Source organism: Mesoplodon bidens, assembly GCF_964165515.1.
Source record: "Mesoplodon bidens genome assembly, chromosome: 16".
Taxonomy (NCBI): Eukaryota; Metazoa; Chordata; class Mammalia; order Artiodactyla; family Ziphiidae; genus Mesoplodon; species Mesoplodon bidens.
Genome location: NC_138173.1, coordinates 25,686,212 through 25,702,413, shown reverse-complemented (window position 1 = coordinate 25,702,413; position 16,202 = coordinate 25,686,212).

Below are 16,202 nucleotides of genomic sequence, written 5' to 3'. Positions count from 1 at the left end.
ATGACTAATGCTAAGTATAATAAAAATTATCAGTTTATCTCTTATTTGCTCTTGAATAAGCTGTCATCTGGAGTTATTCCAAAATAAATAGCAAATGGAGCCCCCGTGCTAAAAAAATGAGATAGCAATCCAACTTTCTGGGCAAATATATAATGACATTTTCCGATAACAGAAGAGAGCTGAACAGCAATGGAATTAGATTTCCCTAGTAATATATGTCACTCAAATCTATTATTAATTTTGTGCCTTACCCAGCACATAGAGGTGTAGTTAAGATTAGAGTCCATTGGATAATTTAAAATTCATAAAGTTTCTTGAGCTTCTCAGAGTAAGGTGCTATATAAATATTAAATAGCAATAATCATGATAATGATGAAATTATTATTCTAATCTTCATTTTGCACATGCTGTAAGTAATTCTCAGCCACTTTACCACTTGGCTATGTGCACATACACAAAGCCAGGGAGGTTCTGGGGGTCTGGAATTCCCTTTGAAATCAATGGGAGTTCTGCAATCAATCAACTCGGCAGGGGGCTGGGGAGGACGGTGGGGAAGAAAGGAAAATTGCACTATAACACTGAATAGCATCAAAGCAAATAGAAAAAAACACAGTTCAATGGTTTTAAAGTTAAAAAAAAACAAAATACGACATGCTATTTTTAATTAAAGAAACAAAATTCTAAGTATTATTTCATAGGAAAAAAATAAACATAAAAAGAATAAATTTTTAAAAAATAACCATGCACTTTCTTGTATAAGAAATAAAAAAAATTTCCATTCTTTTAAATATGTTCATTTATGTTTCTTGCAAGTTCCTAAAACTTATTTTGGATGTGAAAACATCTCTTCCAGTATCATATTTTAAAATCCTCTTTGTGTCTGCTAAAATTGGTTCCTGTAATAGTCCTGAAAAGATGGTAATAGATTGTATTTTAAAAGACAGCCTTCTAAAAAAAAAAAAAAAAAAAGACAGCCTTCTGCGTTACTGAGAACTACATTAGCACGTGGCCAAGAAAATCATAAAAATGGATGTCTTCAGAAAAGATGTGATCAGGTGAATTTCCTTGTAATTAGCATAGTGGAAACTACAAATATGTTCATGTTTAATATTGAAAACATGGCACAAGATTCAGGGAAAGATATCTTCTTGAACTGCTATTTATATACCTTAAAAGCTGTCTCTTCTCTAATTTTATCCTTAAACCCATACTTAACCCAGAGATGGAAACCGTATTTATAGAAACAATCTTCTTGAGATTCTTTAAGATAAGAGGGCACAAACCAACACCTACAAATGTATAGTTTACTCAGCCAGCCAGTAACCATGGAAACAGATTGACCATTTACACAGAGCTAGCCCTTGTGAATTCAACCCTGCCTCTCTGTCTTGAAAATTGCTAACAATGTAACCTGATTACTTTGTGTAAGAATGTATTATCATTCAAACAACCAACCAACAAATCAAGTATGTATATTAAAAAGTTCTTGCTACATTATTGTGTAAAAAGGCTTAAGACATGTCTAACATAAAAGTTTAACAAAATCCTTTCCACAGAATCTTCTTTTACTGGAGCAAGATAGAGATGTTGAATCAATAAGGCCCTTGATTATATGCCATCTGCCCATATTGTTATCCCACACTTCATTTTTCTGTGCATCATCAAACTTTCAAACTCTGTCAAGCATATGTCCTTTATAATATTACTTCACATCATCCTCAGCCTCCATGTAAATTTGTTAGAACAATGACTATTGACAACTCTTTGACAAATGAAATGCTTTATAAGTCTTTGATCTTAAGCAGTGACAATTACCTATTTTATTTGATACTATTATTATAAATAACTGTATTTGCTACTTTGGTATATCTTATAGCTTAAAATGAAATCTCACATATATTATTAATATTGAATCTCCCAACAGCTCTGGCAGGAAGACAGCATCATTGCTGCTTAAACAGAGAGAATTCAAAGAGTTCCAAGACAGTTCAAACATCTTATCCAAGGTAAAATTAAATGAAGAAAAAATATATATAAATAAAGTTTTTAATGTCAAAGTCAAGATTTAAACTTTAAACTTTTGACCCTAAGTTTGTCCTTCACTCTATACATTTAATTATTCAATTCCCAGTTAATATCCTAAGACACCTAAGCTTTTCTAATTAACCATACTTACCAAAAAAATCAAAGTTTCTCTGTACATCTAATTCCCATCATACTTCACTTATTCTTCTTGTATGGCCTGTGATGATTATAAAACTTTTTATTATGGCCTAGGCTATGTAATCAAATATCAAAGATTAAAAGATTACACTAACAAATACTATTATCAAAATAGTAATTCTCCCTTTGTTGTTACCAATCACCTATTGAAATCATATATACATATATATGATACATATATATATATGATACTTCCTGTCCATGATAATGAAGCTATAGTTGACATATTGGAAAAGTTAATTCCTTAATATTTCTACAATACTATAAACTGAGTGCTTTTATTTTCACTATTTCAAAAGTTTCAAAACAGATAAATTTAAAAATAAGTATATAAATATATTGTTTCAGTTTTTATGGAGGAGATTAAAAATTAAATTGTATCCTATTCATATTTTGTTGTTTACAATGAAGATGGAATTCAGGTGAAAGTGTCACCTAAGGCATTTAAACAAATACAGCAAAAATAAAATCCCTTTAGTATCCCCTACTACTATAAATTCCTAGATGCAGTGAATCAAAATTCTTTATTACCTTGGCATATTGCTTATAAAATTTATCACATTTTATGTTTCTCATCTGTTTCTATGTAACTCCTGAAACGTAGAGACCATAAGTTATTCAGTATGTGTATACAGTCTCAGCACAGGTCATGACACTTGACATTCAATAAAAAACTTATGAGTAATATAACTTAGAAACATGTTATAGATGTTAGCCAAGGCCAAAGATACCCATGAGGTTAGGACTACTTTGAAGTCTGTAATAGATTATATATAATATATATTATATGTATATAGATTATAAATACATATATATGCATATATGTGTTTAATGTGAGGAAAGATATCTCCCTTGATACTGTTTAAATAAATAAATTTTTATGGGAATAGCATTTTTCAGACTTTTTTTCTATAAAACTGAGAGTTGAGAAACAAAGAATTTCAGAAATCATAAGGTATAATATTACAAGTTACTTACAACTTTGATTTATATTAAGCCAGTGGTAAATTTATCTCACATGTGAAATGATTCAAACTCTTTCAAAACACTAAGAGTGTGTTAAAGGAAAGGAAAACTGTACTAAATAGTTCATTCTACTCTACAAGATTTCATTTTTCACAGTGGGAAAAATTTATTTCCTCCAAGAGAATGACTTACTTGTCAAGCCTCACAAAATTATCAGATATTTTCGAATTGGACCTAAGCCTAGAAATATGGTTTAAGAACATAAGTTTACAGACACTGCCTCATGTGCCTCCTTGTATATCCAGACTCCTTTACAGAGGCTTTTAAAAACAAAAACAAAAACTACTCTTATTGCCTATGATATAAAACCAAACTAGATGTTAAAAAGATATATATTTTTTCTCCCATTCTGAGGGTTGTCTTTTTGTCTTGTTTATGGTTTCCTTTGTTGTGCAAAAGCTTTTTTAAGTTTAATTAAGTCCCATTTGTTTATTTTTGTTTTTATTTCTGTTACTCTGGGAGGTGGGTCAAAAAAGATCTTGCTATGGTTTATGTCAAGGAGTGTTTTTCCTATATCTTCCTGTAAGAGTTTTATAGTGTCTGGACAGAATGGAAGAAAATATTTGCAAATGAAACAACAGACAAAGGATTGATCTCCAAAATATACAAACAGCTCATGGAACTCAATATCACAAAAGCAAACAATCCAGTTAAAAATGGGCTGAAGATCTAAATAGACATTTCACCAAGGAAGACATACAGATGTCCAAGAGGCACATGAAAAGATGCTCAATGTCACTAATTATTAGAGAAATGCAAATCAAAACTACAATGAGATATCACCTCAGGCTGGTCAGAATGGCCATTATCAAAAAATCTAGAAACAATAAATGCTGAAAAAGGTGTGGTGAAAAAGGAACCCTCCTGAACTGTTGGTGGGAATGTAAATTTATACAACCACTATGGAAAACAGTATGGAGGTTCGTTAAAAAGCTAAAAATAGAACTACCATATGACCTAGCAATCTCACTACGGGGCATATACCCTGAGAAAACCATAATTCAAAAAGAGTCATGTACCAAAATGTTCATTTCCACTCTATTTACAATAGCCAGGACATAGAAGCAACTTAAGCATCCATCAACAGGTGAATGGATAAAGAAGATGTGGCACATATATATAATGGAATATTACTCAGCCATAAAAAGAAACAAAATTGAGTTATTTGTAGTGAAGTGGATGAACCTAGACTCTGTCATACAAACTCTAACACCACTCCTGTTCTTGAAGCCATGTAAAAAACACCATTGACAGGCCAATGGCAGAGTCAGGAAAGATTCTTATTGGTCCTTAGGGAAAGTGGAACAAAAGGTGATAAAACTCAAACATGCTGTCCCTATCATTTTCTGTGACTCTGCTTGAAATCAATAGAAGTAGCAAGAACTTGAAGAGTAAAAGAGAGAAGACACAGTCACCATCCGGCTGACCAATATCAGTTCAGCAGAGTTAAATAAGTACAAAACCAACAGCTCAGAATGCTGGAGGCTGTCTTATAAGGCAAAGAGAAATGTCTGCTTGAGATGCTCTACCTCTAAATTTTCTTAATGTTTTTTGATTACTTGTGTCATCTAAATCTCTGCTCACATATAATGCTCACAGCTACATTTCCTGACCAACTTATCAATCAATCCCCTTAACTGATTTTTTCAGATAGCATTAATTGATCCTAAAATCATGTTTACCACCTTTTCTACTAGAATATATGCTCTAATAGTGGAAGAAGGAATTTCTCCTATATTTTTTACTGCTTTATCCCTAGCATTTAGAATAATATCCATTATATGCCAGGCATTCAATTTATACTTAATGAATGGATGACTAATTAACTTATTTTTTAAATGTGTACTTGAAAGAGAAACATCAAATTCACCATGACAGTTGCTTCTGAGGAAGAATCAGAGAGAGAGAGAGAGAGAGAGAATGAATTATGGAGAGAGAGAGGAGAGACAGAGACAGTCAGAGTGTATGAGACAGAGAGAGAGAGAGAGAAAGAAAATATGTTCTCACAAGCTGTGGTTTGCCTTTTTATTTTCTTGTAAAAGGGATCCAAAGAACACTATAACTTTGGGGCAAACATTTATTTTATCAAAAATTTGAGTTTAAAAATGATAAAATATTGACAAATGTTCATTCTAAATGGTAGCTCACAAGTATTCAATATTTGTAGTATTATTCTCTATGCCATTTGGGAGTTATAAAAAAAAATTCAAACTTTAAACATTTCAAGTATATGAATTTAACTCAAGAATAACAAAAAATTGATTTGTTTACAGATTAACTTAGAGAGTAATGAAAGAAAACACACATATACATTAATAACAATAACAACAGTAAATAGACAATACAGAAGTAAGGAATTCTTAAAACAAAAATGCAACAAAAATAAATGACAGTAATAAGAACATATATATATATATATATATATATATATATATATATATATATAACATGTAATACATTATACTATATTCATTGTAATTAATAAAAATATATTATAAATGGGAAGAACAAAATTGGAGGACTCATATACCTCCTAATTTCAAAACTTACTGCACACCTCCAATAATCAAGACAATGAGATACTGGCATAAGTAGACATTTAGATCACTAGAATAAAAATAAGAGCCCAGAAATATATTCTTACACCTTAGGGTCAATTGATTTTTAACAAGGATGTCAAGGTACTTCAATGGGGAAAGAATCATTTTTTCCATAAATAATGCTCAGAAAATTGGATATCCACATGCAAAAGAATGAGTTTAGACCTCTACTTCATATCATATATAAAGATTAACTTAAAATGGAAAACAGATCTAAATGCAAGAGCTAAAATTAGAAAAAAATTTGGAAGAAAACATACGAGTAAATCTTTTTGACATTGGATTAGGCAAAGCATTCTTGAATATGACTCTAAATGCTAAGATTACAACAGAAAAAAATAGATAAACTGGATTTCATTGAAATAAATACTTTTGTGCTTCAAAAGACAACACTAAGAAAGTAAAAAGACAATCCATAGAATAAGAGACTATAATGCAAAATTTATACGTGATAAGGAACTTATACTCAGAATATATAAATAACTCATAACTCAATAATAAAATGACAATAATCCAATTCAAAAATGGGAAGAGGATTGAATAAACATTTTCTGCAAAGAAGATACACAATTGGCCAATAGCCACATGAAAAAATGTTTAACATAATTAGTCACTTAGAGAATGCAACTCAAACTAAATTAAAATATTATTTCATCCCACCTAGTGCTTAAAATTAAAGAGACAGACAATGACAAGCCTTGACAAGGATGTGAAGAAACAGGAATCCTCATATATTGCTGGTGGAAGCGTAAAATGGTGCAACTGCCTTGTAAAATAGTTTGGAAGTTCCTTAAAAATGTTAAACACATATGTTTAACAAAATGTTATCAGTGCCCAGCAATTCCAGTCTTTGGTATACAGCCAAAAGAAACGAAAACACTTTCATACAAAATCTTGTACATGAATGTTCACAGAAACCTTCAAAATCTATAGAAAAAAAAAATGGAAAAAACCCAAATGTCTTATCTGGCAACAAAAAGGAATGAAGTGATAATATATACCGCAATGTGGATGAACACAAAAAACATTTTTTTAAGTGAAGGAAGCCAGACAGAAAAGAACAGATATTGTGTGATTCCATTTACATGGAATAGACAATCCTAGAGAGACAGAAATTAGAGTAATGGTTGCCTAGCAGCGAGGGTAATGGTGGGAAAAAAATGGAAAGTAACTGCAAGGGGTATGGCATTTCTTTTTTGGAAGGCAAAAATGTTCTAAAATTATATTGATTGATTGGTGATGGCTGCATAACCCTGTGAATGAAGATACTAAAAAAGGATTGAATTTCATACTTTAAATGGGTAAATTTAAATGAGTGCAATGTATGGTATATGAAGCTATTGAAAAATATGAGTAGAATCAACTCATCTATTTATTGGAAGGAAAAAGGAATGTCAGACTAAATAAAGAAGAAATATCCATTTTTATGTAATATTTAAAAACTGCATCTGAAGAAAATAGTTCAGAAACTTTGCAAGCAACAGATTATACAAATATACATCAGAAAGAAACAAAGGGCAGAATTCATGATATTAATACCAGACAAAATTGAAATCCAGACAAGAAACATTAAAACAAGCTTTGTCTTATACATGAAATGTTTCAAATATACTTTAAAAATCATGTAGCATAATATGATGAACAGCTATGTATCCTCCACTCAACTTATGCAAATCTTAACTTTATGCCATATCTACTTCAGATTTTCTTTTCTTTTGTTCTATTTTTGTGTATGGAGCTCTGTGTGTCCTCCCTCATCCTATTTCTCTGCCTCCATCCTTTACCTTTCTAGGTACCTTCTCTTCAGAGAAAATCTTTTACAAGGTCATATTGCAACAGCGTTCATAGCCACATTGTTCATAAAAGGAAAAAAATTATAAACAATATAAAGTCCCATCGATCTGTATACTGGGGAATATTCTTGCAACTCCATATGTTATGGAAATTAAAAATGAATGAACTAAGGCTACATCTATCATTTTAAAAATATATTATTAAATGAAAAGAAAAACCAAGTTAGGATATTATTTATAAAATGTGCAAGATCCTGCCAAATAATAATATGTATATATTATTTGAAAATCTATAATGTATTAAAAGCAAGTTAAGAAATAATAAAAAGTAAAGTCATGTGTTATTTTTACTATGCAAAAGATTTAAATTTTAATGAAATCTATGTATCAATTGGTTCTTTTATGAATTGTGGGGTTTTTTTCTCCTCTTGAAACTATCCTTGTCAAACACAAGATTATAAATATAATAGCCAATATTTTCTACTAAAAGTTTTTAAAGGTTTTCTCTTTTGTATTAAGGTTTTATAACCTAGCTAGAATTGGTCTTTATGCATGGTAGAATTAGAATCTAAATTTATTTTTTTCTATCGTTAGTCAATTGTCCCAGACCATTTATTATATTCTTTCTCTATTGATGTGCAATTCCCCATTTGTCATGTATCAGGTCTCCATATATTCACAGACTGTTCTAGAGATCTTTGTTGCATTGATCTATTTTTATCTCCAGCCTAATATTACTCTGTCTTTATTTTCTTACATTTATAGTAAGCTTATATATAAGGAAAGTTCCTCCAACTTCTTCAAAAATGTCTTGATTCTTCTTGATCTTAGATCTTATGTGTAAACATTAAGATCAGCTCGTTAAAATTTTTTGAATATTATAATCCCTAAAATGACATATCCCTCACTTAATCAGATTTTCTTTTCTATCTTTAAATACTCTTCTATAATTTTCTCCATGTACACATTGCCGTATTTTATTAAGTTTATTCCTAGATTCTTGTCCTTACCTTATTTGGGAATATGTAAAGTCTTTATCAATAAAGTACAGGCAAACAATAAGTAGTCAAAAACTCTTAACTGCCATTATTAGAGTGCTTTTTGTTATATTCTCTACTAGTTTTTAATATTGTATAAGGATGCTTTTGGGTTTTTGCCTGTTGATTATGTATGTAAGAACACTTACTTCACTTTTTTATTATTCACGAGGCTCTTTTGTGATGTTCTTGGATATGTTAATGGTTTTAATATATTTTATCACTTTATGGATATAATCTTCAATTTTTGGTTTCCTAAGATATATATCTTGAATAAATGTTAAATTGTTCAAAGGTTTTCCTTTTATATTTTTCTTTAATATATTAGTATTATTCCATTACTCGTTGGGTTTCCCAGCATGAAGATTCTGAGATGGAGGTTAACATGTAGAAAGCTGATTAGTTCTGGAGTCATCATCTATGAAAAGAAAAGGAAAGAAGCAGGATTGGACAGAGGAAGAAGTTAGGCTGTAATAAAAATCTCAAGAAAAACATCAGCTAACTCCACAAGAAGCTCCAAAGGGGCCAAGTACTTGAAATCCCCCATGGACTAGTCATTTGGTGCAAGTTATTTAGGAAAAGGGATTTGATGATGGACAAGTTAACTCTCTTTAGCCAGTCTTTTTTTTTTTGAAACTGACCAATAACTGATTGGTCAGATCGTAGCATTCCCAGACACTAGGAAAATATTCCTTAAGTCTAGAAGGAGTAGCTAGTCGTACATCACAGTATCAGCTAAATATATACTTCAATAATAAATTTTGTGGTGTTGAACGTCCTCAGATTACTGGGATAAAACATATTTGATCATAATGTGATATTTATATACATACTGATAAATTCAGTTTGCTAATATTTTAAACTGTTTTACAAACACTACTGAGTTTTATTTGCTAATATATTTTTCCCATCTTTAAACTTATATTCATAAGTGATATCACTATACTTTTTATTCATTTACTTACGGAATATTTACTGAGTGCGTTCTATGTGGCATATACTATTGGACTGTCTCACCCTCTGTATGTCACCCACCTCTGTCAAGCTCTTTTAATGATGCCTGTAGCTGGCCCTACCTGTCAAGAATATGGCTATACTCCTGATGTGTTGAGGGATATGGCAGATTGAATCAAGATATTTTGGGCTCTTGGAGATCATCAAACCCCCAGATGAACTTGGAGGCAGTTTTTTTCTGCTAAACTTGTGAGCAGGGTACCACCATAATCTTTGTTTTCAACCAATGAAATATTTTATGTGAAAGCACAATGTTTGAAAACCTCAATGATCTTTAATGATAGGAATTAACTCTGGCATCTGCTACTCATTTATTAACCTAGAGGCCAGCAAGGTTCACAAAATCAGCTCTTCTTACCACTGTTCATATTCTGCCCTATAGAGATATGTGCCCTTTATTTGAGCCTATCTATATCTCTGTATTTGTTTTTATTATGTTATATATTATTAGCATTTAGATTTAAATGTAAGCATTAATTCATTTTACCATCTTGTCCTTAACTATCTGACAGGCACATTAAATGATAAATAATGTAGTACTGCCTTGACTCTCATTGCAACAAATAATAGCATCTATAACCAGACATAAAATTATTTAGTGAAATAAAGAATATATAAGAATCTAATAAATCTAATAATAAGTGAATCTAAAAATTATTTTTCCATCTCTGCAGCTTGGAAATGCAACTTCTTTTTATAAACATTAATGTTTTAGGCACTTTTATATATTACCTTATTTAAGCCTCAAAACAACCCTATAATATATATGCCATCATTCTATCATTTTAGAGACAAGGAAACCAAAACACAGAGAAGTTAAGTGACACCATTAAAAGACACAGAGCTGCTAATTTGTGAAGCAAGAATTCAAACCTAGGTATCTAATCTCAGAAACAAACCCTTAGGGGGAGTGGCCAAGATGGAATGGTAAGAAGACCCTGAACTCACCTCCTCTCATGGGCACACCAAAACTACAAGTATTTACAGAGCAACTATCAGTAAGAATGATCTGGAGACTAGCAGAAAAGATCTTCTACAAGTAAGTCATAAAGAAGGAACCACAACGAGATGAGTGGGAGTGGTAGGGACACTGCATAGTCAAAACATATAACCCTGGGTAGGTGACCCATAAATGGGAGAATAATTATAATAGTAGAGGTTCTTCTCAAGGAGTGAGGGGTCCAAGCCCCACATCAGCCTCCCCAGTCCAGAGGTCTTACACCAGAAAGACAAGCCAGAATATTTTGCTTTGAAGGCCAGTGGAGCTTAATTTGGGGAGACCAAGAGGGTTGTAGGAAATAGACACTCCACTCTTAAAGGGCACACCCAAAATATCACATGCTCCAAGACCCAGGGCAGCAGCAGTAATTTAAATGAGCCTGGTCAGACATACTTGCTCATCTTGGAGAGACTCCTGGAATGGCAGGAGAAACTGAGACTCACCCTGGGGATATAGATGTTGACAGAAGCCATTTGTGGGAGCTAATTTTACCACAAAGACTTGGGTGTTGGCAAGTGCCATTTTGAAACCCTCCCTTTAGTTAATTAGTGCCAGGGCCCAGCCCGCCAACTATTTTTTTTCTAAAGTTAGGACAGCTTAAGAGACCACTGTGACAACATCAAGTATACTAATTGTCATATTATAGGTATCTCAGAAGGAGAAGAGAGAAAGAAAGGGTCAGAGAACATATTTTAAGACATTACTAGATGAAAACTTCCCTAATGTGGGGAAGGAAACAGACATCCAGGTGCAGGAGGCAAAGAGAGTCCCAAATAAGATCAACCCTAAGAGGACCACATCAAAACACATTGTAATTAAAATGGCAAAAAATAAAGATAAAGAGAGAATGTTAAACCAGCAAGGGGAAAGCAAATAGTTATATACAAGGAAACTTCCATAAGATTATCATGTGACATTTCAGCAAAAAATTCTTCAAGCTAGAGAGAGTAGCATGATATAATTAAAACGTTGAAAGGGAAAAACTACAATGAAGAATGCTTTACATGGCAAGGTTTTCATTGAGATTTTACAGAGAGATCAAAAGTATTACAGAAAAGCGAAAGCTAAAAGAGTTGTGCACCACCAAACCAACGTTATAAAAAATATTAAAGAGACTTCTTTAAGAGGAAAAGAAAAGGTCACAACTAGAAATATGAAAATTACAAAAGAAAAAACTTGTTGGTAAAGGCAAATATACAGTAAAGGCAGTATTTCAACCACTTATAAATCTAGTAGGAAGGTTAAAAGACAAAAGTAGTAAAAAAAAATTATATCCACAATATGGATACAAAAAACCAAAGGATATAAAATATGACATCAAAAAAAGTAAATGTATGTGAGAGAGTAAAAATGCAGGGTTGTTAAAATGCATTTGAACTTAAGAAATCAGAAACAGAACTATATATATACTTTATGGTAACCACAAACCAAAAATCTATAACAGATACATGCTCCAAGACTCAAAAAAGAGAAAGGAATCCAAGCATGACACTAAAGATAGTTTTCAAATCACCAGGGAAGAGAACATAAGAAGAGGGAAGGAACAAAAATGAACTACAAAAAAAAAAACTGGAAAACAATTTTTAATGGCAATAATATATAATTATCAATAATTATTTTAAAAGTAAATGAACTAAATGGTCTAATCAAAACATAGTGGCTAATAGAAAGAAAAACAAGACCCATATATATGCTGCCTACAAGAGACTCATTTCAGATGGAAAAAGGTATTCCATGCAAATGGAAACAAAAAGCCAAGATAGCAATACTTATATCAGACAAAAGAGACTTTAAAACAAAGACTCTAACAATAGACAAAGAAGAATATTACAAAGTGATCAAAGGATCTATCCAGCAAGAAAATATTACAATTGTAAATATATATGCATCCAACATAGGGGCACCTAAATACATAAAGTAAATATTAATAGACATAAAAGGAGAAATTAACAGAAACACAATAATAGTAAGGGACTATAAGAAGACTCCAATTATATCAATGGACAGATCATCCAGACAAAAAATAAGAAACACTGGGCTTAAACAACACATTAGTTCAGATGAGCTTGATAGCTATATATGGAACATTGCATCCAAAAGCAGCAGAATACACATTCTTTTCAATTCACATGCAACATGCTCTGAGATAGAATACATGCTAGGTCACAAAACGAGTCTCAATAAATTTAAGAAGCCTGAAATCATATCAAGTATCTTTTTGGACCACAAAGCTACAAATCAACTACAAGAAAAAAATTGCAAAAGCACAAACATATGGAGGCTAAACAATATGCTATTAAACAACCAATGGGTTAACTGAAAAAATCAAAAATGAAATTTTAAAATACCTGGAGACAAATGAACACAAAAAGACAGCAATCCAAAATCTATTAGACACACAGCAAAAGCAGTTTGAAGAGGGCAGTTTATAGAGATATAAACTTACTTCAGGGAACAAGAAAAATGTCAAATGTACAATATAACCTTATACCTAAAAGAGTAGAAAAATAACAAACAGAACCCAAATTAATAGAAGGAAAGAAATCATAAAGATTAGAGCAGAAATAAATAAAATAGAGACTAAAAGACAATAGAAAAGATCAATGAAACTAAGAGCTGGCTCTTTGAAAAGATAAAATTGTTATACTTTTAGCCAGACTCATAAACTAGAATTAGAGAGGGGATCCAAATAAATAAAATCAGAAATGAAAAAGGAGAAGTTACTACTAACAACACAGAAATACAAAGGAGCATAAGAGATGACTGCAAACAACTAAATGCCAATAAAATGGATAACCCAGAAGGAATGGACAAATTCCTATAAATGTACAATCTCCTAAGTCTTCATTAAGAAGAAATAGAAAATATGAACAGACCAAATATCAGTAATGAAATTGAATCAGTAATAAAAGAAAACTCTCAACAAACAAAATCCAGGACCAGAGGGCTTCACAGGTGAATTCAACCAAACATTTAGAAAAGAGTTAACACCTACCCTTCTCAAACTATTCCAAAAAATTGCAGAGGAAGGAATGCTTCTGAATTTATTCTGTTAGGCTAGCATCACCCTAATACTTAATCCAAACAAAGATACCACAAAAAGAGAAAAATACAGACCAATATCACTGATTAACATAGATGCAAAAATCCTCAACAAAATATTAGCAAACCAAATTCAATAATACATTAAAAGAATCATACAACATGATCAAGTGAGATTTATCCCAGTGATACAAGGATGGTTCAGTTCCACAGATCAATCAATGTGATAAGTCACATTAAAAAATTGAAAAATAAAAATAATATTACAGAATTCTAAAGATGCCACCAAAAAGCTACTAGAAATCATCAATGAATTCAGTAAAGTTGCAGGATACAAAATTAATATACAGAAATCTGTTGCATTTCTATACACTAATGATGAACTATCAGAAAAGGAAATTATGAAAACAATCCCATTTACAATCACATCAAAAAGGATAAATTACCTGGAAATAACTATAACTAACAAGTTAAAAGGCCTGTACTCCAAAAATTGTAAGACACTGATGAAAGATATTGAAGACAACACAAACAGATGAAAAGATATACCATGTTCTTAGATTAGAAGACTTAATATTGTTAAAATCATGGTACTACTCAAGACAATCTATAGATTCAATGTGATCCTTATCAAATACCAATGGAATTTTTCAAAGAACTAGAACAAATAATTCTAAAATTAGTATGAAAACACAAAAGACCCTGAATAGACTAAACAGCCTTAAGAAAGAAAAACAAAACTAGAGGTATCATGCTCCCTGATTTGAAACTATACTACAAAGCTACATTAATCAAAACAGTATGGTACTGGCACAAAAACAGACACATAGATCAATGAAACAGAATAGAAAACCCAGAAATGAACCCATATTTATACGGTCAACTAATCTACAACAAAGGAAGTAAGAATATACAATCGGGAAAGAGAGCCCCTTCAACAAATAGTGTTGGGAAAACTGGACAACTACATGCAAAAGATACAAATTTGACTATTTCCTCACACCATATACAATAATAAACTCAAAATGGATTAAAGACAAATTTAATACTTGAAACCATAAAACTCTTAGAAGAATACATAGGGAATACACTCTTTTGATATTGATCTTAGCAAAGAAGACATACTGATGGGCAACAGGCACATGAGAAAATGTTCAATATCACTAATCGCCAGGGAAATGCAAATCAAAGCCACATAGAGATATCACCACCACATCTGTCAGAATGGCTATTATCAAAAAAGACAACAAGTAACAAGTGGTGGCAAGGATTTGGAGAAAAGGGAACCCTCTTGCAGTGTTGGTGGAAATATAACTTGGTGTAGCCACTATGAAAAACAGTACGGAGTTTCCTCAAAAATTTAAAAATAGAATTACTGTAAGATTCAGCAGTTTCACCCCTGGGTATTTATCCAAAGAAAACAAAAACACGAATTAGAAAAGATATGTGCACGCTTCTATTCTTTGCAGTCTTATTTACAATAGCTAAGATATGGAAGCAACCTCAGTGAACATCAATAGATGCATAGGTAGAGAAGTTGTAGTATATATAGAAATAGTACTCAGCCATAAAAAAGAATGAAATCTTGCCATTTGTGACAACATGGATAACCTAGAGAATTATGTTAAGTGAAAGAAGTTGGATAATAAAAGACAAATACTGTATGATTTCACTCTATGTGGAATCCAAAAAACAAAGCAAATAAACAAACATAACTAAGCAGAAACAGAGTCATAGTTACAGAATAAACAGGTGGTTGCTAGAGGAGAGGATGTGAGGGAAATTAAGAAATTGGTGAGGGAAATTAAGAGGTACAAACTTTCAGTTACAAAATAAATGAGTCACAAGTATGTAATGTACAGAGAGGGGAATATAGTCAATAATTTTGTAATATTTTTGCATGGTGACAGATAATAACTAGACTTATCATGGTGATCAGTTTGAAATGTATAGAAATACCAAATAACTAGGCTGTGCATCAGGAACTAACATAATGTTGTCAGTCATTTATACTTCAGAAAAAAACAAACAATCAAGCAAACTCATAGAAAAAGAGATCAGATATGCGGTTACCAGATGCAGCATTGGGAGGAGGGAGAATTGGATGAAGGTAGTCAAAATGTACATATTTCCAGTTATAAATAAGCACTGGGGATGTAATATAAAACATGATAAATATAATTAACACCACTGTACATTATGTATGAAAGCTGTTATAGATCCTAAGAGTTCTCATAACAAGAAAAGTTTTTCTTTAATTTTGTATCTACATGAGATAATGGATGTTCACTAAACATTGTGATAATAATTTAATGATGTATGTAAGTCAAACCATTATGCTGTACACCTTAAACTTATACAGTGCTGTATGTGAATTATATCTCAATAAAACTAGAAAAAAAAGACATGGAATCATATATAAAAAAAAAAAAAAAAAAACTCTTGCCTGGAGGAAAATCAATTAGAG